Source organism: Paralichthys olivaceus, chromosome 5, assembly GCF_024713975.1.
Source record: "Paralichthys olivaceus isolate ysfri-2021 chromosome 5, ASM2471397v2, whole genome shotgun sequence".
Classification (NCBI taxonomy): Eukaryota; Metazoa; Chordata; class Actinopteri; order Pleuronectiformes; family Paralichthyidae; genus Paralichthys; species Paralichthys olivaceus.
Genome location: NC_091097.1, coordinates 22,217,494 through 22,240,833, shown reverse-complemented (window position 1 = coordinate 22,240,833; position 23,340 = coordinate 22,217,494). Strand labels below are relative to the sequence as shown.

The 23,340-nt window shown below is 42.4% G+C and overlaps 29 non-coding genes and 3 pseudogenes across 29 annotated transcripts; all 32 read right to left on the bottom strand.

Moving 5' to 3' along the window:
* Positions 1 to 4,288: 4,288 nt before the first annotated feature.
* LOC138408753 (5S ribosomal RNA) lies at positions 4,289 to 4,407 on the bottom strand. The gene has a single exon (XR_011242072.1). It is a non-coding gene; the product is annotated as a 5S ribosomal RNA (ribosomal RNA).
* A 490-nt stretch (positions 4,408 to 4,897) lies between these two features.
* LOC138407953 (5S ribosomal RNA) lies at positions 4,898 to 5,016 on the bottom strand. Its single transcript, XR_011241271.1, has one exon. It is a non-coding gene; the product is annotated as a 5S ribosomal RNA (ribosomal RNA).
* A 490-nt stretch (positions 5,017 to 5,506) lies between these two features.
* LOC138409749 (5S ribosomal RNA) lies at positions 5,507 to 5,615 on the bottom strand (annotated as a pseudogene).
* Positions 5,616 to 6,105: 490 nt separating this feature from the next.
* Positions 6,106 to 6,224, bottom strand: LOC138407952 (5S ribosomal RNA). The gene has a single exon (XR_011241270.1). It is a non-coding gene; the product is annotated as a 5S ribosomal RNA (ribosomal RNA).
* A 490-nt stretch (positions 6,225 to 6,714) lies between these two features.
* Positions 6,715 to 6,833, bottom strand: LOC138408861 (5S ribosomal RNA). The gene has a single exon (XR_011242182.1). It is a non-coding gene; the product is annotated as a 5S ribosomal RNA (ribosomal RNA).
* A 490-nt stretch (positions 6,834 to 7,323) lies between these two features.
* Positions 7,324 to 7,442, bottom strand: LOC138408681 (5S ribosomal RNA). Its single transcript, XR_011242000.1, has one exon. It is a non-coding gene; the product is annotated as a 5S ribosomal RNA (ribosomal RNA).
* Positions 7,443 to 7,932: 490 nt separating this feature from the next.
* On the bottom strand, positions 7,933 to 8,051 carry LOC138407951 (5S ribosomal RNA). Its single transcript, XR_011241269.1, has one exon. It is a non-coding gene; the product is annotated as a 5S ribosomal RNA (ribosomal RNA).
* A 490-nt stretch (positions 8,052 to 8,541) lies between these two features.
* LOC138409516 (5S ribosomal RNA) lies at positions 8,542 to 8,650 on the bottom strand (annotated as a pseudogene).
* A 490-nt stretch (positions 8,651 to 9,140) lies between these two features.
* On the bottom strand, positions 9,141 to 9,259 carry LOC138408938 (5S ribosomal RNA). Its single transcript, XR_011242259.1, has one exon. It is a non-coding gene; the product is annotated as a 5S ribosomal RNA (ribosomal RNA).
* Positions 9,260 to 9,749: 490 nt separating this feature from the next.
* On the bottom strand, positions 9,750 to 9,868 carry LOC138407950 (5S ribosomal RNA). Its single transcript, XR_011241268.1, has one exon. It is a non-coding gene; the product is annotated as a 5S ribosomal RNA (ribosomal RNA).
* A 490-nt stretch (positions 9,869 to 10,358) lies between these two features.
* On the bottom strand, positions 10,359 to 10,477 carry LOC138408757 (5S ribosomal RNA). The gene has a single exon (XR_011242076.1). It is a non-coding gene; the product is annotated as a 5S ribosomal RNA (ribosomal RNA).
* Positions 10,478 to 10,967: 490 nt separating this feature from the next.
* LOC138408937 (5S ribosomal RNA) lies at positions 10,968 to 11,086 on the bottom strand. Its single transcript, XR_011242258.1, has one exon. It is a non-coding gene; the product is annotated as a 5S ribosomal RNA (ribosomal RNA).
* A 490-nt stretch (positions 11,087 to 11,576) lies between these two features.
* LOC138409194 (5S ribosomal RNA) lies at positions 11,577 to 11,695 on the bottom strand. Its single transcript, XR_011242514.1, has one exon. It is a non-coding gene; the product is annotated as a 5S ribosomal RNA (ribosomal RNA).
* A 490-nt stretch (positions 11,696 to 12,185) lies between these two features.
* LOC138408935 (5S ribosomal RNA) lies at positions 12,186 to 12,304 on the bottom strand. Its single transcript, XR_011242256.1, has one exon. It is a non-coding gene; the product is annotated as a 5S ribosomal RNA (ribosomal RNA).
* A 490-nt stretch (positions 12,305 to 12,794) lies between these two features.
* Positions 12,795 to 12,903, bottom strand: LOC138409515 (5S ribosomal RNA; annotated as a pseudogene).
* Positions 12,904 to 13,393: 490 nt separating this feature from the next.
* Positions 13,394 to 13,512, bottom strand: LOC138409258 (5S ribosomal RNA). Its single transcript, XR_011242578.1, has one exon. It is a non-coding gene; the product is annotated as a 5S ribosomal RNA (ribosomal RNA).
* Positions 13,513 to 14,002: 490 nt separating this feature from the next.
* LOC138409075 (5S ribosomal RNA) lies at positions 14,003 to 14,121 on the bottom strand. The gene has a single exon (XR_011242396.1). It is a non-coding gene; the product is annotated as a 5S ribosomal RNA (ribosomal RNA).
* A 490-nt stretch (positions 14,122 to 14,611) lies between these two features.
* Positions 14,612 to 14,730, bottom strand: LOC138408934 (5S ribosomal RNA). Its single transcript, XR_011242255.1, has one exon. It is a non-coding gene; the product is annotated as a 5S ribosomal RNA (ribosomal RNA).
* Positions 14,731 to 15,220: 490 nt separating this feature from the next.
* LOC138407949 (5S ribosomal RNA) lies at positions 15,221 to 15,339 on the bottom strand. Its single transcript, XR_011241267.1, has one exon. It is a non-coding gene; the product is annotated as a 5S ribosomal RNA (ribosomal RNA).
* A 490-nt stretch (positions 15,340 to 15,829) lies between these two features.
* Positions 15,830 to 15,948, bottom strand: LOC138409192 (5S ribosomal RNA). The gene has a single exon (XR_011242512.1). It is a non-coding gene; the product is annotated as a 5S ribosomal RNA (ribosomal RNA).
* A 490-nt stretch (positions 15,949 to 16,438) lies between these two features.
* LOC138407948 (5S ribosomal RNA) lies at positions 16,439 to 16,557 on the bottom strand. Its single transcript, XR_011241266.1, has one exon. It is a non-coding gene; the product is annotated as a 5S ribosomal RNA (ribosomal RNA).
* Positions 16,558 to 17,047: 490 nt separating this feature from the next.
* LOC138408933 (5S ribosomal RNA) lies at positions 17,048 to 17,166 on the bottom strand. Its single transcript, XR_011242254.1, has one exon. It is a non-coding gene; the product is annotated as a 5S ribosomal RNA (ribosomal RNA).
* Positions 17,167 to 17,656: 490 nt separating this feature from the next.
* Positions 17,657 to 17,775, bottom strand: LOC138408932 (5S ribosomal RNA). The gene has a single exon (XR_011242253.1). It is a non-coding gene; the product is annotated as a 5S ribosomal RNA (ribosomal RNA).
* Positions 17,776 to 18,265: 490 nt separating this feature from the next.
* LOC138407947 (5S ribosomal RNA) lies at positions 18,266 to 18,384 on the bottom strand. The gene has a single exon (XR_011241265.1). It is a non-coding gene; the product is annotated as a 5S ribosomal RNA (ribosomal RNA).
* Positions 18,385 to 18,874: 490 nt separating this feature from the next.
* On the bottom strand, positions 18,875 to 18,993 carry LOC138408931 (5S ribosomal RNA). The gene has a single exon (XR_011242252.1). It is a non-coding gene; the product is annotated as a 5S ribosomal RNA (ribosomal RNA).
* Positions 18,994 to 19,483: 490 nt separating this feature from the next.
* Positions 19,484 to 19,602, bottom strand: LOC138407946 (5S ribosomal RNA). The gene has a single exon (XR_011241264.1). It is a non-coding gene; the product is annotated as a 5S ribosomal RNA (ribosomal RNA).
* Positions 19,603 to 20,092: 490 nt separating this feature from the next.
* On the bottom strand, positions 20,093 to 20,211 carry LOC138408929 (5S ribosomal RNA). The gene has a single exon (XR_011242250.1). It is a non-coding gene; the product is annotated as a 5S ribosomal RNA (ribosomal RNA).
* Positions 20,212 to 20,701: 490 nt separating this feature from the next.
* On the bottom strand, positions 20,702 to 20,820 carry LOC138408928 (5S ribosomal RNA). The gene has a single exon (XR_011242249.1). It is a non-coding gene; the product is annotated as a 5S ribosomal RNA (ribosomal RNA).
* Positions 20,821 to 21,310: 490 nt separating this feature from the next.
* LOC138408927 (5S ribosomal RNA) lies at positions 21,311 to 21,429 on the bottom strand. The gene has a single exon (XR_011242248.1). It is a non-coding gene; the product is annotated as a 5S ribosomal RNA (ribosomal RNA).
* A 490-nt stretch (positions 21,430 to 21,919) lies between these two features.
* LOC138409191 (5S ribosomal RNA) lies at positions 21,920 to 22,038 on the bottom strand. Its single transcript, XR_011242511.1, has one exon. It is a non-coding gene; the product is annotated as a 5S ribosomal RNA (ribosomal RNA).
* A 490-nt stretch (positions 22,039 to 22,528) lies between these two features.
* On the bottom strand, positions 22,529 to 22,647 carry LOC138407944 (5S ribosomal RNA). The gene has a single exon (XR_011241262.1). It is a non-coding gene; the product is annotated as a 5S ribosomal RNA (ribosomal RNA).
* A 490-nt stretch (positions 22,648 to 23,137) lies between these two features.
* On the bottom strand, positions 23,138 to 23,256 carry LOC138409190 (5S ribosomal RNA). The gene has a single exon (XR_011242510.1). It is a non-coding gene; the product is annotated as a 5S ribosomal RNA (ribosomal RNA).
* Between the last annotated feature and the right edge of the window lie 84 nt (positions 23,257 to 23,340).

Here is a 23,340-nt window from a genome sequence, read left to right as displayed (position 1 = left end):
CTTTGTCCCTAACTGTCACTGTTGTGTCGTCTGCATATTGATATAGCGTGCTCATCTGTCCACCCGGTAGTTCTATGCCCTTAATCCCTCTATTTTGCAATATTAGTGCCGCTAGCGGCTCTGCTGACAAGGCGTACAGCAGAGCCGATAGCGGACATCCCTGTCTAACTGATCTCTCTAATCTAAACTCCTCTGTCACTATCCCGTTTATTTTTATCTTACTCGCTGCTCTTTCATACATCCTCCTTATCCATCCTATCATCCTATTTCCAAAACCCACTTTATCTAATACCTTATATAAATACCCATGATCTACTCTATCAAATGCTTTATTCAGATCCAAACTCGCTACTATCCCTATTTTGTTCCCCTTCATGTGTGTGATGGTGTCCCTAATACTGCTTATTGTGTCGGCTATGTCTCTTCCTGGTATGCTATATGCTTGTGTGCTTCCCACCACCGTCCCTATAACCCCCTTTATCCTATTTGCTAACACCTTTGCTAGTATTTTATAATCACCATTTAACATTGTGAGTGGTCTGTAGTTTTCTAATTTGTCCCTGCTCCCTTTTTTGTAAATTATACTAACTAGCCCTATTGTCATGCTGTGTGGCATCTCTCCCTTCTCTTCTATATACCTAAATAATCTATCTAACACTGGCACTAATTCTTCCTTAAACTCTATATAAAACTCTCCTATTATCCCATCTATCCCTGGACTTTTATTCCTGCCTAACTCATCTATTGCTTTCCCTATCTCTCCTTTAGTTATCTCTCCTTCACATCCTTCTCTATCCTCATCACTCAGCCTAGCTTCCATCTTTTCTATCACCTGCCTGCTACTCTCCTCATCTACTTCTTCTTTCTTAAATAACTCCCTATAGAATTCTCCTACTCTTTCCACTATCCCTACAAAGTCAGTTATTCTTTCCCCTCTCTTTCCCTCCACTTGCTCAAAATAATTATTCTTTTGCCTTACCTTCTCTAGCCCTAAGAAATAACCTGTACATTTTTCCCCCTCTACTACATCTCTTGCCTTACTTCTAATTATTGCTCCCTTGCACTTTCCCTGTTCTATCTCTTTCAGTTCATCTTTCTTCTTTATATATTCCCCCAAATCATACTTGCCATCCTCCTCAGCTTTCTTTTCCTCTTCTCTCAACTCCTCTTTTAACTTTTTTTCCTTCTCTCTCTGTGTTTTCCCCCTCTTCCTACTGTGTTTTATGCTCATGGTCCGTACTCCCTCTTTTACCCCTTCCCACCACCTCCCTATATCTTCCTCATACATCCTGTCATCCTTCTCCCACCTTATGTATTCTCTCACTTCTTTTTTATATTTTTCATCTCTCAGCAACTCCCCATTCATGCACCACAGTCCCCCTCCTCTTCTCTTTGTCCCCCCCCCTATTGTAAATTTTAACTCCTTATGATCACTATACGTTGTGGTTCTATATTCTATTTCTTTTATCCTTTCTGCTATGCTTTTTGTGCTTAATACTAAATCTATCCTACTCTGTTTTAATTCCCCTTTTACCAGTTGTGTTCTTGAGAACGCTCTCCTCTCTGGATTTCTTTCTCTCCATACGTCACTCAGTCCTTTCATACTTTTTAATTTTTTTAATACCTCTCTTGTTGTGTCATTTTTAAAGTGCATGTTTGTTGACACGTCCAGTTTCTCACACCACACATTGAAGTCCCCCACAATCATGCAGTTGTCATCACACATCGTTCCCATCTTTTCAATCATCACCTTTCTTTCTTTCTCCTCATTCGGCATATACACATTTACCAGCTTCATTTCCTCATTCTTATATTCAAATTTGATCCCTATCATCCTCCCATCTCCCTCATCTTCACACCTTCTTACATTCCCTATCACTCCTTTTTTTGTTAATATTGCTACACCCCTCGCATTCCCATCTCCATTATTTGCAAATACTTCTCCCCTCCATTCATCCTCCACCTCTTTCATACATCTCTCATTCCAGTGTGTTTCCTGTAAGCATATTATGTCATAATTACTCTTCCCATATATCTGATGTCTTTTGTTTTTGTTCTTTAGCCCCCTTGCATTTATTGAAATTATTGTTAACATTATTATTATTTTTACTTTCATTTTGTTATTTCCTTAGTTTTACTTTTCTTATTATTCCTCGTATGCCTCTTAGTATTCTGTCTTTTTCTTAGTTGTTTCATTTGTTCCTCTATATCCATGTCTGTTTCGGATCCTACCGTCTGTGGTGTGGTAGTCTCCTCTGCAGTCTCTGTGGGCTTAGCTCCACTCAGTGCATTCTCCGTCCTTCCTGTGTCATCCTCTCGTCGCGTTCTCCCCGGGCCTGCTTCCTCCTTTCCGTCTTGCCTTTCGACAGTCGCCCCCTTCTCTGGCCCTCTCGTCTCCTTCGTTTTGGGACCTTTCTTCTCCACCCCGTCACTCCTCCTGTCTGCCGTCCCTTCTGTCCTCACCTCACGCGCCAGCGCTCCTCTCCTCCTTCCCGCATCCTCCTCCTCGTTGTTTCCTTTCGTTCTCTCCTTCCTTTCTTTCCGGTTCGCTTCATCTTTCTTTCCGCCTTCCGTCTCCTCTGTCGGCCTCTCTCCTTCCTGCTTGCCTGCATCCTCTTTCTCTGTCTCCTCCATTTCTTTTCTGACTCCCTCCTCCTCACTTTCCATATACTCTGCCTCCCCCTCCTCACTGCCTCCGCTCTCACTTTCTTGTCCACTCTCATTTGTGTCGTCTTCTGCCTCACTCTTATTGCATCTGCATTCACTCATAAGGTTCTGGCATAGATCACATCTCTTCTTCCCCTGCGTGCATTCCCTTGCATAATGACCCTGCACTCCACATCTGTTGCAGTGAAATTCAGGGCACTCTCTCATTATGTGCCCTGGTTTAATGCACAACCTGCACACCTTCACCTGCTTATCATGCAGCACCCTGAAGTACTCAGCTCCCAGCGCAGTGTCAAATCTAGCGGAATACGGCAGTGATTGTATTTCATTATTAAATTTTACTTTCAGGAACCTTGTCCCATCAGCTACATTTGTCCCTGGCCACATCCTTCTTTTAATGGGAGATACTGCTGATACTCCCCAGAGTTGTAACTTTGCCAGTATCTCCCTGTCCTCAATATAAAATGGCAGATTCATGAAAGACACTACTAGCTCGTCATTTATTAGCTCTCTGACGTGCACCCGATTCTCCCCAATCTTAAATCCTTCCATGAGCCTGTCCTTTCCTTTCGGATGGCTCATCGTCATTTCATATTTTTTTTCGGTTATCTGTCTGCACGCCAGTAGCCCTCCACACAGCTCGCGTACGCAACGCATCAGCTCCATAGCCGTGTCCTCGCCCTCCATCTCTACCATCACTGTCTGCTCCCTGTCGTTCCTCTCATTTGTTTTGCAGCACTTACCCTGCGTCAGCTCCGTCTCTCCACCGCTGTCACCTCCGTGGGTGTCAGCGGTTAAACTCCGCCGCTCCGTGCTTGTCTCTGCCATTGTCTCGGGAGCACTTCCTAGCAGGCTACGATTCCCCCTCACAGTGCGTCACTGCCGCGGGGGACACACACATACACACAACAAGACAATCACAACACTAATGTCCGGTTGGATTTACATATATGAGGTAGAAAAATAGGGAATGTAGAGAGAGAACAAGAAAAGCTGGAAAAGAGAGAGAGAAAAAAAAAAGAAAAATAGTTCCTCCGCAGCCACCCGTGGTGGCTTGCTTCCGGGTCGCTGGTTGATGTCGTCACTCCGTGGTGCGTTCAAGGGCGTGTTCAGGGTGGTATGGCCGTAAGCGATTAACTGCACCCACAATACCTCCTTTATACATGTGAATCATCACCATCATCAATGGTTCTTCTGTTGCTTTGCAACCATAGCATCTTGAGGTGTGGGTGGGCGGGAGGGTCAGTTGTTCCAAAATCAATCTCAAGGTGCAATTTTGGCATATCGTTGCAAGAAAAAAATCATTACAATTTTCAAAAATGACCTTCAGCAATATTGTCAGTGTTTCATATCCAGTTGTTTCCCTGATGCAGAGTAAACTCCCTGCTCTTTCATCGCTCTCTCCAAATAAGACAATTTGAAAATGATTTGTTAATAAAACATGAATAAAGTAGTGTTTTGATTAGAAACAAATCTGATGAATGCTCACTTTCACCTTTCAGTGATGATGTGAGGGTTCCATATTCTTTTTTCCTTTGATGAACAGTCTTTCCTGCTCTTTCCAAGAGGTGTCTCCTCTGAAGCAGCAGCAACAGCGCCCTCTGCAAAGAAAAGTCTAAAAAGCTTACAGCACCTGGTATTCCCAGGCGGTCTCCCATTCAAGTACTAACCAGGCCCGACCATGCTTAGCTTCCGAGATCGGACGAGATCGGGCGTGTTCAGGGTGGTATGGCCGTAAGCGATTAACTCCACCCACAATACCTCCTTTATACATGTGAATCATCACCATCATCAATGGTTCTTCTGTTGCTTTGCAACCATAGCATCTTGAGGTGTGGGTGGGCGGGAGGGTCAATTGTTCCAAAATCAATCTCAAGGTGCAATTTTGTCATATCGTTGCAAGAAAAAAATCATTACAATTTTCAAAAATGACCTTCAGCAATATTGTCAGTGTTTCATATCCAGTTGTTTCCCTGATGCAGAGTAAACTCCCTGCTCTCTCATCGCTCTCTCCAAATAAGACAATTTGAAAATGATATGTTAATAAAACATGAATAAAGTAGTGTTTTGATTAGAAACAAATCTGATGAATGCTCACTTTCACCTTTCAGTGATGATGTGAGGGTTCCATATTCTTTTTTCCTTTGATGAACAGTCTTTCCTGCTCTTTCCAAGAGGTGTCTCCTCTGAAGCAGCAGCAACAGCGCCCTCTGCAAAGAAAAGTCTAAAAAGCTTACAGCACCTGGTATTCCCAGGCGGTCTCCCATTCAAGTACTAACCAGGCCCGACCCTGCTTAGCTTCCGAGATCGGACGAGATCGGGCGTGTTCAGGGTGGTATGGCCGTAAGCGATTAACTCCACCCACAATACCTCCTTTATACATGTGAATCATCACCATCGTCAATGGTTCTTCTGTTGCTTTGCAACCATAGAATCTTGAGGTGTGGGTGGGCTGGAGGGTCAATTGTTCCAAAATCAATCTCAAGATGCAATTTTGTCATATCGTTGCAAGAAAAAAATCATTACAATTTTCAAAAATGACCTTCAGCAATATTGTCAGTGTTTCATATCCAGTTGTTTCCTTGATGCAGAGTAAACTCCCTGCTCTTTCATCGCTCTCTCCAAATAAGACAATTTGAAAATGATATGTTAATAAAACCTGAATAAAGTAGTGTTTTGATTAGAAACAAATCTGATGAATGCTCACTCTCACCTTTCAGTGATGATGTGAGGGTTCCATATTCTTTTTTCCTTTGATGAACAGTCTTTCCTGCTCTTTCCAAGAGGTGTCTCCTCTGAAGCAGCAGCAACAGCGCCCTCTGCAAAGACAAGTCTAAAAAGCTTACAGCACCTGGTAATCCCAAGCGGTCTCCCATCCAAGTACTAACCAGGCCCGACCCTGCTTAGCTTCCGAGATCGGGCGTGTTCAGGGTGGTATGGCCGTAAGCGATTAACTGCACCCACAATACCTCCTTTATACATGTGAATCATCACCATCATCAATGGTTCTTCTGTTGCTTTGCAACCATAGCATCTTGAGGTGTGGGTGGGCGGGAGGGTCAATTGTTCCAAAATCAATCTCAAGGTGCAATTTTGTCATATCGTTGCAAGAAAAAAATCATTACAATTTTCAAAAATGACCTTCAGCAATATTGTCAGTGTTTCATATCCAGTTGTTTCCCTGATGCAGAGTAAACTCCCTGCTCTCTCATCGCTCTCTCCAAATAAGACAATTTGAAAATGATATGTTAATAAAACATGAATAAAGTAGTGTTTTGATTAGAAACAAATCTGATGAATGCTCACTTTCACCTTTCAGTGATGATGTGAGGGTTCCATATTCTTTTTTCCTTTGATGAACAGTCTTTCCTGCTCTTTCCAAGAGGTGTCTCCTCTGAAGCAGCAGCAACAGCGCCCTCTGCAAAGAAAAGTCTAAAAAGCTTACAGCACCTGGTATTCCCAGGCGGTCTCCCATTCAAGTACTAACCAGGCCCGACCCTGCTTAGCTTCCGAGATCGGACGAGATCGGGCGTGTTCAGGGTGGTATGGCCGTAAGCGATTAACTCCACCCACAATACCTCCTTTATACATGTGAATCATCACCATCATCAATGGTTCTTCTGTTGCTTTGCAACCATAGAATCTTGAGGTGTGGGTGGGCTGGAGGGTCAATTGTTCCAAAATCAATCTCAAGATGCAATTTTGTCATATCGTTGCAAGAAAAAAATCATTACAATTTTCAAAAATGACCTTCAGCAATATTGTCAGTGTTTCATATCCAGTTGTTTCCTTGATGCAGAGTAAACTCCCTGCTCTTTCATCGCTCTCTCCAAATAAGACAATTTGAAAATGATATGTTAATAAAACATGAATAAAGTAGTGTTTTGATTAGAAACAAATCTGATGAATGCTCACTTTCACCTTTCAGTGATGATGTGAGGGTTCCATATTCTTTTTTCCTTTGATGAACAGTCTTTCCTGCTCTTTCCAAGAGGTGTCTCCTCTGAAGCAGCAGCAACAGCGCCCTCTGCAAAGAAAAGTCTAAAAAGCTTACAGCACCTGGTATTCCCAGGCGGTCTCCCATTCAAGTACTAACCAGGCCCGACCCTGCTTAGTTTCCGAGATCAGACGAGATCGGGCGTGTTCAGGGTGGTATGGCCGTAAGCGATTAACTCCACCCACAATACCTCCTTTATACATGTGAATCATCACCATCATCAATGGTTCTTCTGTTGCTTTGCAACCATAGCATCTTGAGGTGTGGGTGGGCGGGAGGGTCAATTGTTCCAAAATCAATCTCAAGGTGCAATTTTGGCATATCGTTGCAAGAAAAAAATCATTACAATTTTCAAAAATGGCCTTCAGCAATATTGTCAGTGTTTCATATCCAGTTGTTTCCCTGATGCAGAGTAAACTCCCTGCTCTTTCATCGCTCTCTCCAAATAAGACAATTTGAAAATGATATGTTAATAAAACATGAATAAAGTAGTGTTTTGATTAGAAACAAATCTGATGAATGCTCACTTTCACCTTTCAGTGATGATGTGAGGGTTCCATATTCTTTTTTCCTTTGATGAACAGTCTTTCCTGCTCTTTCCAAGAGGTGTCTCCTCTGAAGCAGCAGCAACAGCGCCCTCTGCAAAGAAAAGTCTAAAAAGCTTACAGCACCTGGTATTCCCAGGCAGTCTCCCATTCAAGTACTAACCAGGCCCGACCCTGCTTAGCTTCCGAGATCGGACGAGATCGGGCGTGTTCAGGGTGGTATGGCCGTAAGCGATTAACTCCACCCACAATACCTCCTTTATACATGTGAATCATCACCATCATCAATGGTTCTTCTGTTGCTTTGCAACCATAGCATCTTGAGGTGTGGGTGGGCGGGAGGGTCAATTGTTCCAAAATCAATCTCAAGGTGCAATTTTGGCATATCGTTGCAAGAAAAAAATCATTACAATTTTCAAAAATGACCTTCAGCAATATTGTCAGTGTTTCATATCCAGTTGTTTCCCTGATGCAGAGTAAACTCCCTGCTCTTTCATCGCTCTCTCGAAATAAGACAATTTGAAAATGATATGTTAATAAAACATGAATAAAGTAGTGTTTTGATTAGAAACAAATCTGATGAATGCTCACTTTCACCTTTCAGTGATGATGTGAGGGTTCCATATTCTTTTTTCCTTTGATGAACAGTCTTTCCTGCTCTTTCCAAGAGGTGTCTCCTCTGAAGCAGCAGCAACAGCGCCCTCTGCAAAGAAAAGTCTAAAAAGCTTACAGCACCTGGTATTCCCAGGCGGTCTCCCATTCAAGTACTAACCAGGCCCGACCCTGCTTAGCTTCCGAGATCGGACGAGATCGGGCGTGTTCAGGGTGGTATGGCCGTAAGCGATTAACTCCACCCACAATACCTCCTTTATACATGTGAATCATCACCATCATCAATGGTTCTTCTGTTGCTTTGCAACCATAGCATCTTGAGGTGTGGGTGGGCGGGAGGGTCAATTGTTCCAAAATCAATCTCAAGGTGCAATTTTGTCATATCGTTGCAAGAAAAAAATCATTACAATTTTCAAAAATGACCTTCAGCAATATTGTCAGTGTTTCATATCCAGTTGTTTCCCTGATGCAGAGTAAACTCCCTGCTCTTTCATCGCTCTCTCCAAATAAGACAATTTGAAAATGATATGTTAATAAAACATGAATAAAGTAGTGTTTTGATTAGAAACAAATCTGATGAATGCTCACTTTCACCTTTCAGTGATGATGTGAGGGTTCCATATTCTTTTTTCCTTTGATGAACAGTCTTTCCTGCTCTTTCCAAGAGGTGTCTCCTCTGAAGCAGCAGCAACAGCGCCCTCTGCAAAGAAAAGTCTAAAAAGCTTACAGCACCTGGTATTCCCAGGCGGTCTCCCATTCAAGTACTAACCAGGCCCGACCCTGCTTAGCTTCCGAGATCGGGCGTGTTCAGGGTGGTATGGCCGTAAGCGATTAACTCCACCCACAATACCTCCTTTATACATGTGAATCATCACCATCATCAATGGTTCTTCTGTTGCTTTGCAACCATAGCATCTTGAGGTGTGGGTGGGCGGGAGGGTCAATTGTTCCAAAATCAATCTCAAGGTGCAATTTTGTCATATCGTTGCAAGAAAAAAATCATTACAATTTTCAAAAATGACCTTCAGCAATATTGTCAGTGTTTCACATCCAGTTGTTTCCCTGATGCAGAGTAAACTCCCTGCTCTTTCATCGCTCTCTCCAAATAAGACAATTTGAAAATGATATGTTAATAAAACATGAATAAAGTAGTGTTTTGATTAGAAACAAATCTGATGAATGCTCACTTTCACCTTTCAGTGATGATGTGAGGGTTCCATATTCTTTTTTCCTTTGATGAACAGTCTTTCCTGCTCTTTCCAAGAGGTGTCTCCTCTGAAGCAGCAGCAACAGCGCCCTCTGCAAAGAAAAGTCTAAAAAGCTTACAGCACCTGGTATTCCCAGGCGGTCTCCCATTCAAGTACTAACCAGGCCCGACCCTGCTTAGCTTCCGAGATCGGACGAGATTGGGCGTGTTCAGGGTGGTATGGCCGTAAGCGATTAACTCCACCCACAATACCTCCTTTATACATGTGAATCATCACCATCATCAATGGTTCTTCTGTTGCTTTGCAACCATAGCATCTTGAGGTGTGGTTGGGCGGGAGGGTCAATTGTTCCAAAATCAATCTCAAGGTGCAATTTTGTCATATCGTTGCAAGAAAAAAATCATTACAATTTTCAAAAATGACCTTCAGCAATATTGTCAGTGTTTCATATCCAGTTGTTTCCCTGATGCAGAGTAAACTCCCTGCTCTTTCATCGCTCTCTCCAAATAAGACAATTTGAAAATGATATGTTAATAAAACATGAATAAAGTAGTGTTTTGATTAGAAACAAATCTGATGAATGCTCACTTTCACCTTTCAGTGATGATGTGAGGGTTCCATATTCTTTTTTCCTTTGATGAACAGTCTTTCCTGCTCTTTCCAAGAGGTGTCTCCTCTGAAGCAGCAGCAACAGCGCCCTCTGCAAAGAAAAGTCTAAAAAGCTTACAGCACCTGGTATTCCCAGGCGGTCTCCCATTCAAGTACTAACCAGGCCCGACCCTGCTTAGCTTCCGAGATCGGACGAGATCGGGCGTGTTCAGGGTGGTATGGCCGTAAGCGATTAACTCCACCCACAATACCTCCTTTATACATGTGAATCATCACCATCATCAATGGTTCTTCTGTTGCTTTGCAACCATAGCATCTTGAGGTGTGGGTGGGCGTGAGGGTCAATTGTTCCAAAATCAATCTCAAGGTGCAATTTTGTCATATCGTTGCAAGAAAAAAATCATTACAATTTTCAAAAATGACCTTCAGCAATATTGTCAGTGTTTCATATCCAGTTGTTTCCCTGATGCAGAGTAAACTCCCTGCTCTTTCATCGCTCTCTCCAAATAAGACAATTTGAAAATGATATGTTAATAAAACATGAATAAAGTAGTGTTTTGATTAGAAACAAATCTGATGAATGCTCACTTTCACCTTTCAGTGATGATGTGAGGGTTCCATATTCTTTTTTCCTTTGATGAACAGTCTTTCCTGCTCTTTCCAAGAGGTGTCTCCTCTGAAGCAGCAGCAACAGCGCCCTCTGCAAAGAAAAGTCTAAAAAGCTTACAGCACCTGGTATTCCCAGGCGGTCTCCCATTCAAGTATTAACCAGGCCCGACCCTGCTTAGCTTCCGAGATCGGACGAGATCGGGCGTGTTCAGGGTGGTATGGCCGTAAGCGATTAACTCCACCCACAATACCTCCTTTATACATGTGAATCATCACCATCATCAATGGTTCTTCTGTTGCTTTGCAACCATAGAATCTTGAGGTGTGGGTGGGCGGGAGGGTCAATTGTTCCAAAATCAATCTCAAGGTGCAATTTTGGCATATCGTTGCAAGAAAAAAATCATTACAATTTTCAAAAATGACCTTCAGCAATATTGTCAGTGTTTCATATCCAGTTGTTTCCCTGATGCAGAGTAAACTCCCTGCTCTTTCATCGCTCTCTCCAAATAAGACAATTCGAAAATGATATGTTAATAAAACATGAATAAAGTAGTGTTTTGATTAGAAACAAATCTGATGAATGCTCACTTTCACCTTTCAGTGATGATGTGAGGGTTCCATATTCTTTTTTCCTTTGATGAACAGTCTTTCCTGCTCTTTCCAAGAGGTGTCTCCTCTGAAGCAGCAGCAACAGCGCCCTCTGCAAAGAAAAGTCTAAAAAGCTTACAGCACCTGGTATTCCCAGGCGGTCTCCCATTCAAGTACTAACCAGGCCCGACCCTGCTTAGCTTCCGAGATCGGACGAGATTGGGCGTGTTCAGGGTGGTATGGCCGTAAGCGATTAACTCCACCCACAATACCTCCTTTATACATGTGAATCATCACCATCATCAATGGTTCTTCTGTTGCTTTGCAACCATAGCATCTTGAGGTGTGGGTGGGCGGGAGGGTCAATTGTTCCAAAATCAATCTCAAGGTGCAATTTTGTCATATCGTTGCAAGAAAAAAATCATTACAATTTTCAAAAATGACCTTCAGCAATATTGTCAGTGTTTCATATCCAGTTGTTTCCTTGATGCAGAGTAAACTCCCTGCTCTTTCATCGCTCTCTCCAAATAAGACAATTTGAAAATGATATGTTAATAAAACATGAATAAAGTAGTGTTTTGATTAGAAACAAATCTGATGAATGCTCACTTTCACCTTTCAGTGATGATGTGAGGGTTCCATATTCTTTTTTCCTTTGATGAACAGTCTTTCCTGCTCTTTCCAAGAGGTGTCTCCTCTGAAGCAGCAGCAACAGCGCCCTCTGCAAAGAAAAGTCTAAAAAGCTTACAGCACCTGGTATTCCCAGGCGGTCTCCCATTCAAGTACTAACCAGGCCCGACCGTGCTTAGTTTCCGAGATCAGACGAGATCGGGCGTGTTCAGGGTGGTATGGCCGTAAGCGATTAACTCCACCCACAATACCTCCTTTATACATGTGAATCATCACCATCATCAATGGTTCTTCTGTTGCTTTGCAACCATAGAATCTTGAGGTGCGGGTGGGCAGGGGGGTCAATTGTTCCAAAATCAATCTCAAGGTGCAATTTTGTCATATCGTTGCAAGAAAAAAATCATTACAATTTTCAAAAATGACCTTCAGCAATATTGTCAGTGTTTCATATCCAGTTGTTTCCCTGATGCAGAGTAAACTCCCTGCTCTTTCATCGCTCTCTCCAAATAAGACAATTTGAAAATGATATGTTAATAAAACATGAATAAAGTAGTGTTTTGATTAGAAACAAATCTGATGAATGCTCACTTTCACCTTTCAGTGATGATGTGAGGGTTCCATATTCTTTTTTCCTTTGATGAACAGTCTTTCCTGCTCTTTCCAAGAGGTGTCTCCTCTGAAGCAGCAGCAACAGCGCCCTCTGCAAAGAAAAGTCTAAAAAGCTTACAGCACCTGGTATTCCCAGGCGGTCTCCCATTCAAGTACTAACCAGGCCCGACCCTGCTTAGCTTCCGAGATCGGACGAGATTGGGCGTGTTCAGGGTGGTATGGCCGTAAGCGATTAACTCCACCCACAATACCTCCTTTATACATGTGAATCATCACCATCATCAATGGTTCTTCTGTTGCTTTGCAACCATAGCATCTTGAGGTGTGGGTGGGCGGGAGGGTCAATTGTTCCAAAATCAATCTCAAGGTGCAATTTTGTCATATCGTTGCAAGAAAAAAATCATTACAATTTTCAAAAATGACCTTCAGCAATATTGTCAGTGTTTCATATCCAGTTGTTTCCCTGATGCAGAGTAAACTCCCTGCTCTTTCATCGCTCTCTCCAAATAAGACAATTTGAAAATGATATGTTAATAAAACATGAATAAAGTAGTGTTTTGATTAGAAACAAATCTGATGAATGCTCACTTTCACCTTTCAGTGATGATGTGAGGGTTCCATATTCTTTTTTCCTTTGATGAACAGTCTTTCCTGCTCTTTCCAAGAGGTGTCTCCTCTGAAGCAGCAGCAACAGCGCCCTCTGCAAAGAAAAGTCTAAAAAGCTTACAGCACCTGGTATTCCCAGGCGGTCTCCCATTCAAGTACTAACCAGGCCCGACCCTGCTTAGCTTCCGAGATCGGGCGTGTTCAGGGTGGTATGGCCGTAAGCGATTAACTCCACCCACAATACCTCCTTTATACATGTGAATCATCACCATCATCAATGGTTCTTCTGTTGCTTTGCAACCATAGCATCTTGAGGTGTGGGTGGGCGGGAGGGTCAATTGTTCCAAAATCAATCTCAAGGTGCAATTTTGGCATATCGTTGCAAGAAAAAAATCATTACAATTTTCAAAAATGACCTTCAGCAATATTGTCAGTGTTTCATATCCAGTTGTTTCCCTGATGCAGAGTAAACTCCCTGCTCTTTCATCGCTCTCTCCAAATAAGACAATTTGAAAATGATATGTTAATAAAACATGAATAAAGTAGTGTTTTGATTAGAAACAAATCTGATGAATGCTCACTTTCACCTTTCAGTGATGATGTGAGGGTTCCATATTCTTTTTTCCTTTGATGAACAGTCTTTCCTGCTCTTTCCAAGAGGTGTCTCCTCTGAAGCAGCAGCAACAGCGCCCTCTGCAAAGAAAAGTCTAAAAAGCTTACAGCACCTGGTATTCCCAGGCGGTCTCCCATTCAAGTACTAACCAGGCCCGACCGTGCTTAGTTTCCGAGATCAGACGTGATCGGGCGTGTTCAGGGTGGTATGGCCGTAAGCGATTAACTCCACCCACAATACCTCCTTTATACATGTGAATCATCACCATCATCAATGGTTCTTCTGTTGCTTTGCAACCATAGAATCTTGAGGTGCGGGTGGGCAGGGGGGTCAATTGTTCCAAAATCAATCTCAAGGTGCAATTTTGTCATATCGTTGCAAGAAAAAAATCATTACAATTTTCAAAAATGACCTTCAGCAATATTGTCAGTGTTTCATATCCAGTTGTTTCCCTGATGCAGAGTAAACTCCCTGCTCTCTCATCGCTCTCTCCAAATAAGACAATTTGAAAATGATATGTTAATAAAACATGAATAAAGTAGTGTTTTGATTAGAAACAAATCTGATGAATGCTCACTTTCACCTTTCAGTGATGATGTGAGGGTTCCATATTCTTTTTTCCTTTGATGAACAGTCTTTCCTGCTCTTTCCAAGAGGTGTCTCCTCTGAAGCAGCAGCAACAGCACCCTCTGCAAAGAAAAGTCTAAAAAGCTTACAGCACCTGGTATTCCCAGGCGGTCTCCCATTCAAGTACTTACCAGGCCCGACCCTGCTTAGCTTCCGAGATCGGACGAGATTGGGCGTGTTCAGGGTGGTATGGCCGTAAGCGATTAACTCCACCCACAATACCTCCTTTATACATGTGAATCATCACCATCATCAATGGTTCTTCTGTTGCTTTGCAACCATAGCATCTTGAGGTGTGGGTGGGCGTGAGGGTCAATTGTTCCAAAATCAATCTCAAGGTGCAATTTTGTCATATCGTTGCAAGAAAAAAATCATTACAATTTTCAAAAATGACCTTCAGCAATATTGTCAGTGTTTCATATCCAGTTGTTTCCCTGATGCAGAGTAAACTCCCTGCTCTTTCATCGCTCTCTCCAAATAAGACAATTTGAAAATGATATGTTAATAAAACATGAATAAAGTAGTGTTTTGATTAGAAACAAATCTGATGAATGCTCACTTTCACCTTTCAGTGATGATGTGAGGGTTCCATATTCTTTTTTCCTTTGATGAACAGTCTTTCCTGCTCTTTCCAAGAGGTGTCTCCTCTGAAGCAGCAGCAACAGCGCCCTCTGCAAAGAAAAGTCTAAAAAGCTTACAGCACCTGGTATTCCCAGGCGGTCTCCCATTCAAGTACTAACCAGGCCCGACCCTGCTTAGCTTCCGAGATCGGACGAGATTGGGCGTGTTCAGGGTGGTATGGCCGTAAGCGATTAACTCCACCCACAATACCTCCTTTATACATGTGAATCATCACCATCATCAATGGTTCTTCTGTTGCTTTGCAACCATAGCATCTTGAGGTGTGGAATGGCGGGAGGGTCAATTGTTCCAAAATCAATCTCAAGGTGCAATTTTGTCATATCGTTGCAAGAAAAAAATCATTACAATTTTCAAAAATGACCTTCAGCAATATTGTCAGTGTTTCATATCCAGTTGTTTCCCTGATGCAGAGTAAACTCCCTGCTCTTTCATCGCTCTCTCCAAATAAGACAATTTGAAAATGATATGTTAATAAAACATGAATAAAGTAGTGTTTTGATTAGAAACAAATCTGATGAATGCTCACTTTCACCTTTCAGTGATGATGTGAGGGTTCCATATTCTTTTTTCCTTTGATGAACAGTCTTTCCTGCTCTTTCCAAGAGGTGTCTCCTCTGAAGCAGCAGCAACAGCGCCCTCTGCAAAGAAAAGTCTAAAAAGCTTACAGCACCTGGTATTCCCAGGCGGTCTCCCATTCAAGTACTAACCAGGCCCGACCCTGCTTAGCTTCCGAGATCGGACGAGATCGGGCGTGTTCAGGGTGGTATGGCCGTAAGCGATTAACTCCACCCACAATACCTCCTTTATACATGTGAATCATCACCATCATCAATGGTTCTTCTGTTGCTTTGCAACCATAGAATCTTGAGGTGCGGGTGGGCAGGGGGGTCAATTGTTCCAAAATCAATCTCAAGGTGCAATTTTGTCATATCGTTGCAAGAAAAAAATCATTACAATTTTCAAAAATGACCTTCAGCAATATTGTCAGTGTTTCATATCCAGTTGTTTCCCTGATGCAGAGTAAACTCCCTGCTCTCTCATCGCTCTCTCCAAATAAGACAATTTGAAAATGATATGTTAATAAAACATGAATAAAGTAGTGTTTTGATTAGAAACAAATCTGATGAATGCTCACTTTCACCTTTCAGTGATGATGTGAGGGTTCCATATTCTTTTTTCCTTTGATGAACAGTCTTTCCTGCTCTTTCCAAGAGGTGTCTCCTCTGAAGCAGCAGCAACAGCGCCCTCTGCAAAGAAAAGTCTAAAAAGCTTACAGCACCTGGTATTCCCAGGCGGTCTCCCATTCAAGTACTAACCAGGCCCGACCGTGCTTAGTTTCCGAGATCAGACGAGATCGGGCGTGTTCAGGGTGGTATGGCCGTAAGCGATTAACTCCACCCACAATACCTCCTTTATACATGTGAATCATCACCATCATCAATGGTTCTTCTGTTGCTTTGCAACCATAGAATCTTGAGGTGCGGGTGGGCAGGGGGGTCAATTGTTCCAAAATCAATCTCAAGGTGCAATTTTGTCATATCGTTGCAAGAAAAAAATCATTACAATTTTCAAAAATGACCTTCAGCAATATTGTCAGTGTTTCATATCCAGTTGTTTCCCTGATGCAGAGTAAACTCCCTGCTCTTTCATCGCTCTCTCCAAATAAGACAATTTGAAAATGATATGTTAATAAAACATGAATAAAGTAGTGTTTTGATTAGAAACAAATCTGATGAATGCTCACTTTCACCTTTCAGTGATGATGTGAGGGTTCCATATTCTTTTTTCCTTTGATGAACAGTCTTTCCTGCTCTTTCCAAGAGGTGTCTCCTCTGAAGCAGCAGCAACAGCGCCCTCTGCAAAGAAAAGTCTAAAAAGCTTACAGCACCTGGTATTCCCAGGCGGTCTCCCATTCAAGTACTAACCAGGCCCGACCCTGCTTAGCTTCCGAGATCGGACGAGATCGGGCGTGTTCAGGGTGGTATGGCCGTAAGCGATTAACTCCACCCACAATACCTCCTTTATACATGTGAATCATCACCATCATCAATGGTTCTTCTGTTGCTTTGCAACCATAGCATCTTGAGGTGTGGGTGGGCAGGGGGGTCAATTGTTCCAAAATCAATCTCAAGGTGCAATTTTGGCATATCGTTGCAAGAAAAAAATCATTACAATTTTCAAAAATGACCTTCAGCAATATTGTCAGTGTTTCATATCCAGTTGTTTCCCTGATGCAGAGTAAACTCCCTGCTCTCTCATCGCTCTCTCCAAATAAGACAATTTGAAAATGATATGTTAATAAAACATGAATAAAGTAGTGTTTTGATTAGAAACAAATCTGATGAATGCTCACTTTCACCTTTCAGTGATGATGTGAGGGTTCCATATTCTTTTTTCCTTTGATGAACAGTCTTTCCTGCTCTTTCCAAGAGGTGTCTCCTCTGAAGCAGCAGCAACAGCGCCCTCTGCAAAGAAAAGTCTAAAAAGCTTACAGCACCTGGTATTCCCAGGCGGTCTCCCATTCAAGTACTAACCAGGCCCGACCCTGCTTAGCTTCCGAGATCGGACGAGATTGGGCGTGTTCAGGGTGGTATGGCCGTAAGCGATTAACTCCACCCACAATACCTCCTTTATACATGTGAATCATCACCATCATCAATGGTTCTTCTGTTGCTTTGCAACCATAGCATCTTGAGGTGTGGGTGGGCGGGAGGGTCAATTGTTCCAAAATCAATCTCAAGGTGCAATTTTGTCATATCGTTGCAAGAAAAAAATCATTACAATTTTCAAAAATGACCTTCAGCAATATTGTCAGTGTTTCACATCCAGTTGTTTCCCTGATGCAGAGTAAACTCCCTGCTCTTTCATCGCTCTCTCCAAATAAGACAATTTGAAAATGATATGTTAATAAAACATGAATAAAGTAGTGTTTTGATTAGAAACAAATCTGATGAATGCTCACTTTCACCTTTCAGTGATGATGTGAGGGTTCCATATTCTTTTTTCCTTTGATGAACAGTCTTTCCTGCTCTTTCCAAGAGGTGTCTCCTCTGAAGCAGCAGCAACAGCGCCCTCTGCAAAGAAAAGTCTAAAAAGCTTACAGCACCTGGTATTCCCAGGCGGTCTCCCATTCAAGTACTAACCAGGCCCGACCCTGCTTAGCTTCCGAGATCGGACGAGATTGGGCGTGTTCAGGGTGGTATGGCCGTAAGCGATTAACTCCACCCACAATACCTCCTTTATACATGTGAATCATCACCATCATCAATGGTTCTTCTGTTGCTTTGCAACCATAGCATCTTGAGGTGTGGTTGGGCGGGAGGGTCAATTGTTCCAAAATCAATCTCAAGGTGCAATTTTGTCATATCGTTGCAAGAAAAAAATCATTACAATTTTCAAAAATGACCTTCAGCAATATTGTCAGTGTTTCATATCCAGTTGTTTCCCTGATGCAGAGTAAACTCCCTGCTCTTTCATCGCTCTCTCCAAATAAGACAATTTGAAAATGATATGTTAATAAAACATGAATAAAGTAGTGTTTTGATTAGAAACAAATCTGATGAATGCTCACTTTCACCTTTCAGTGATGATGTGAGGGTTCCATATTCTTTTTTCCTTTGATGAACAGTCTTTCCTGCTCTTTCCAAGAGGTGTCTCCTCTGAAGCAGCAGCAACAGCGCCCTCTGCAAAGAAAAGTCTAAAAAGCTTACAGCACCTGGTATTCCCAGGCGGTCTCCCATTCAAGTACTAACCAGGCCCGACCCTGCTTAGCTTCCGAGATCGGACGAGATCGGGCGTGTTCAGGGTGGTATGGCCGTAAGCGATTAACTCCACCCACAATACCTCCTTTATACATGTGAATCATCACCATCATCAATGGTTCTTCTGTTGCTTTGCAACCATAGCATCTTGAGGTGTGGGTGGGCGGGAGGGTCAATTGTTCCAAAATCAATCTCAAGGTGCAATTTTGGCATATCGTTGCAAGAAAAAAATCATTACAATTTTCAAAAATGACCTTCAGCAATATTGTCAGTGTTTCATATCCAGTTGTTTCCCTGATGCAGAGTAAACTCCCTGCTCTCTCATCGCTCTCTCCAAATAAGACAATTTGAAAATGATATGTTAATAAAACATGAATAAAGTAGTGTTTTGATTAGAAACAAATCTGATGAATGCTCACTTTCACCTTTCAGTGATGATGTGAGGGTTCCATATTCTTTTTTCCTTTGATGAACAGTCTTTCCTGCTCTTTCCAAGAGGTGTCTCCTCTGAAGCAGCAGCAACAGCGCCCTCTGCAAAGAAAAGTCTAAAAAGCTTACAGCACCTGGTATTCCCAGGCGGTCTCCCATTCAAGTACTAACCAGGCCCGACCCTGCTTAGCTTCCGAGATCGGACGAGATTGGGCGTGTTCAGGGTGGTATGGCCGTAAGCGATTAACTCCACCCACAATACCTCCTTTATACATGTGAATCATCACCATCATCAATGGTTCTTCTGTTGCTTTGCAACCATAGCATCTTGAGGTGTGGTTGGGCGGGAGGGTCAATTGTTCCAAAATCAATCTCAAGGTGCAATTTTGTCATATCGTTGCAAGAAAAAAATCATTACAATTTTCAAAAATGACCTTCAGCAATATTGTCAGTGTTTCATATCCAGTTGTTTCCCTGATGCAGAGTAAACTCCCTGCTCTTTCATCGCTCTCTCCAAATAAGACAATTTGAAAATGATATGTTAATAAAACATGAATAAAGTAGTGTTTTGATTAGAAACAAATCTGATGAATGCTCACTTTCACCTTTCAGTGATGATGTGAGGGTTCCATATTCTTTTTTCCTTTGATGAACAGTCTTTCCTGCTCTTTCCAAGAGGTGTCTCCTCTGAAGCAGCAGCAACAGCGCCCTCTGCAAAGAAAAGTCTAAAAAGCTTACAGCACCTGGTATTCCCAGGCGGTCTCCCATTCAAGTACTAACCAGGCCCGACCCTGCTTAGCTTCCGAGATCGGACGAGATCGGGCGTGTTCAGGGTGGTATGGCCGTAAGCGATTAACTCCACCCACAATACCTCCTTTATACATGTGAATCATCACCATCATCAATGGTTCTTCTGTTGCTTTGCAACCATAGCATCTTGAGGTGTGGGTGGGCGTGAGGGTCAATTGTTCCAAAATCAATCTCAAGGTGCAATTTTGGCATATCGTTGCAAGAAAAAAATCATTACAATTTTCAAAAATGACCTTCAGCAATATTGTCAGTGTTTCATATCCAGTTGTTTCCCTGATGCAGAGTAAACTCCCTGCTCTTTCATCGCTCTCTCCAAATAAGACAATTTGAAAATGATATGTTAATAAAACATGAATAAAGTAGTGTTTTGATTAGAAACAAATCTGATGAATGCTCACTTTCACCTTTCAGTGATGATGTGAGGGTTCCATATTCTTTTTTCCTTTGATGAACAGTCTTTCCTGCTCTTTCCAAGAGGTGTCTCCTCTGAAGCAGCAGCAACAGCGCCCTCTGCAAAGAAAAGTCTAAAAAGCTTACAGCACCTGGTATTCCCAGGCGGTCTCCCATTCAAGTACTAACCAGGCCCGACCCTGCTTAGCTTCCGAGATCGGACGAGATTGGGCGTGTTCAGGGTGGTATGGCCGTAAGCGATTAACTCCACCCACAATACCTCCTTTATACATGTGAATCATCACCATCATCAATGGTTCTTCTGTTGCTTTGCAACCATAGCATCTTGAGGTGTGGGTGGGCAGGGGGGTCAATTGTTCCAAAATCAATCTCAAGGTGCAATTTTGTCATATCGTTGCAAGAAAAAAATCATTACAATTTTCAAAAATGACCTTCAGCAATATTGTCAGTGTTTCATATCCAGTTGTTTCCCTGATGCAGAGTAAACTCCCTGCTCTCTCATCGCTCTCTCCAAATAAGACAATTTGAAAATGATATGTTAATAAAACATGAATAAAGCAGTGTTTTGATTAGAAACAAATCTGATGAATGCTCACTTTCACCTTTCAGTGATGATGTGAGGGTTCCATATTCTTTTTTCCTTTGATGAACAGTCTTTCCTGCTCTTTCCAAGAGGTGTCTCCTCTGAAGCAGCAGCAACAGCGCCCTCTGCAAAGAAAAGTCTAAAAAGCTTACAGCACCTGGTATTCCCAGGCGGTCTCCCATTCAAGTACTAACCAGGCCCGACCCTGCTTAGCTTCCGAGATCGGACGAGATTGGGCGTGTTCAGGGTGGTATGGCCGTAAGCGATTAACTCCACCCACAATACCTCCTTTATACATGTGAATCATCACCATCATCAATGGTTCTTCTGTTGCTTTGCAACCATAGCATCTTGAGGTGTGGTTGGGCGGGAGGGTCAATTGTTCCAAAATCAATCTCAAGGTGCAATTTTGTCATATCGTTGCAAGAAAAAAATCATTACAATTTTCAAAAATGACCTTCAGCAATATTGTCAGTGTTTCATATCCAGTTGTTTCCCTGATGCAGAGTAAACTCCCTGCTCTTTCATCGCTCTCTCCAAATAAGACAATTTGAAAATGATATGTTAATAAAACATGAATAAAGTAGTGTTTTGATTAGAAACAAATCTGATGAATGCTCACTTTCACCTTTCAGTGATGATGTGAGGGTTCCATATTCTTTTTTCCTTTGATGAACAGTCTTTCCTGCTCTTTCCAAGAGGTGTCTCCTCTGAAGCAGCAGCAACAGCGCCCTCTGCAAAGAAAAGTCTAAAAAGCTTACAGCACCTGGTATTCCCAGGCGGTCTCCCATTCAAGTACTAACCAGGCCCGACCCTGCTTAGCTTCCGAGATCGGACGAGATTGGGCGTGTTCAGGGTGGTATGGCCGTAAGCGATTAACTCCACCCACAATACCTCCTTTATACATGTGAATCATCACCATCATCAATGGTTCTTCTGTTGCTTTGCAACCATAGCATCTTGAGTTGTGGGTGGGCGGGAGGGTCAATTGTTCCAAAATCAATCTCAAGGTGCAATTTTGTCATATCGTTGCAAGAAAAAAATCATTACAATTTTCAAAAATGACCTTCAGCAATATTGTCAGTGTTTCATATCCAGTTGTTTCCCTGATGCAGAGTAAACTCCCTGCTCTTTCATCGCTCTCTCCAAATAAGACAATTTGAAAATGATATGTTAATAAAACATGAATAAAGTAGTGTTTTGATTAGAAACAAATCTGATGAATGCTCACTTTCACCTTTCAGTGATGATGTGAGGGTTCCATATTCTTTTTTCCTTTGATGAACAGTCTTTCCTGCTCTTTCCAAGAGGTGTCTCCTCTGAAGCAGCAGCAACAGCGCCCTCTGCAAAGAAAAGTCTAAAAAGCTTACAGCACCTGGTATTCCCAGGCGGTCTCCCATTCAAGTACTAACCAGGCCCGACCGTGCTTAGTTTCCGAGATCAGACGAGATCGGGCGTGTTCAGGGTGGTATGGCCGTAAGCGATTAACTCCACCCACAATACCTCCTTTATACATGTGAATCATCACCATCATCAATGGTTCTTCTGTTGCTTTGCAACCATAGAATCTTGAGGTGCGGGTGGGCAGGGGGGTCAATTGTTCCAAAATCAATCTCAAGGTGCAATTTTGTCATATCGTTGCAAGAAAAAAATCATTACAATTTTCAAAAATGACCTTCAGCAATATTGTCAGTGTTTCATATCCAGTTGTTTCCCTGATGCAGAGTAAACTCCCTGCTCTCTCATCGCTCTCTCCAAATAAGACAATTTGAAAATTATATGTTAATAAAACATGAATAAAGTAGTGTTTTGATTAGAAACAAATCTGATGAATGCTCACTTTCACCTTTCAGTGATGATGTGAGGGTTCCATATTCTTTTTTCCTTTGATGAACAGTCTTTCCTGCTCTTTCCAAGAGGTGTCTCCTCTGAAGCAGCAGCAACAGCGCCCTCTGCAAAGAAAAGTCTAAAAAGCTTACAGCACCTGGTATTCCCAGGCGGTCTCCCATTCAAGTACTAACCAGGCCCGACCCTGCTTAGCTTCCGAGATCGGACGAGATCGGGCGTGTTCAGGGTGGTATGGCCGTAAGCGATTAACTCCACCCACAATACCTCCTTTATACATGTGAATCATCACCATCATCAATGGTTCTTCTGTTGCTTTGCAACCATAGCATCTTGAGGTGTGGTTGGGCGGGAGGGTCAATTGTTCCAAAATCAATCTCAAGGTGCAATTTTGTCATATCGTTGCAAGAAAAAAATCATTACAATTTTCAAAAATGACCTTCAGCAATATTGTCAGTGTTTCATATCCAGTTGTTTCCCTGATGCAGAGTAAACTCCCTGCTCTTTCATCGCTCTCTCCAAATAAGACAATTTGAAAATGATATGTTAATAAAACATGAATAAAGTAGTGTTTTGATTAGAAACAAATCTGATGAATGCTCACTTTCACCTTTCAGTGATGATGTGAGGGTTCCATATTCTTTTTTCCTTTGATGAACAGTCTTTCCTGCTCTTTCCAAGAGGTGTCTCCTCTGAAGCAGCAGCAACAGCGCCCTCTGCAAAGAAAAGTCTAAAAAGCTTACAGCACCTGGTATTCCCAGGCGGTCTCCCATTCAAGTACTAACCAGGCCCGACCGTGCTTAGTTTCCGAGATCAGACGAGATCGGGCGTGTTCAGGGTGGTATGGCCGTAAGCGATTAACTCCACCCACAATACCTCCTTTATACATGTGAATCATCACCATCATCAATGGTTCTTCTGTTGCTTTGCAACCATAGA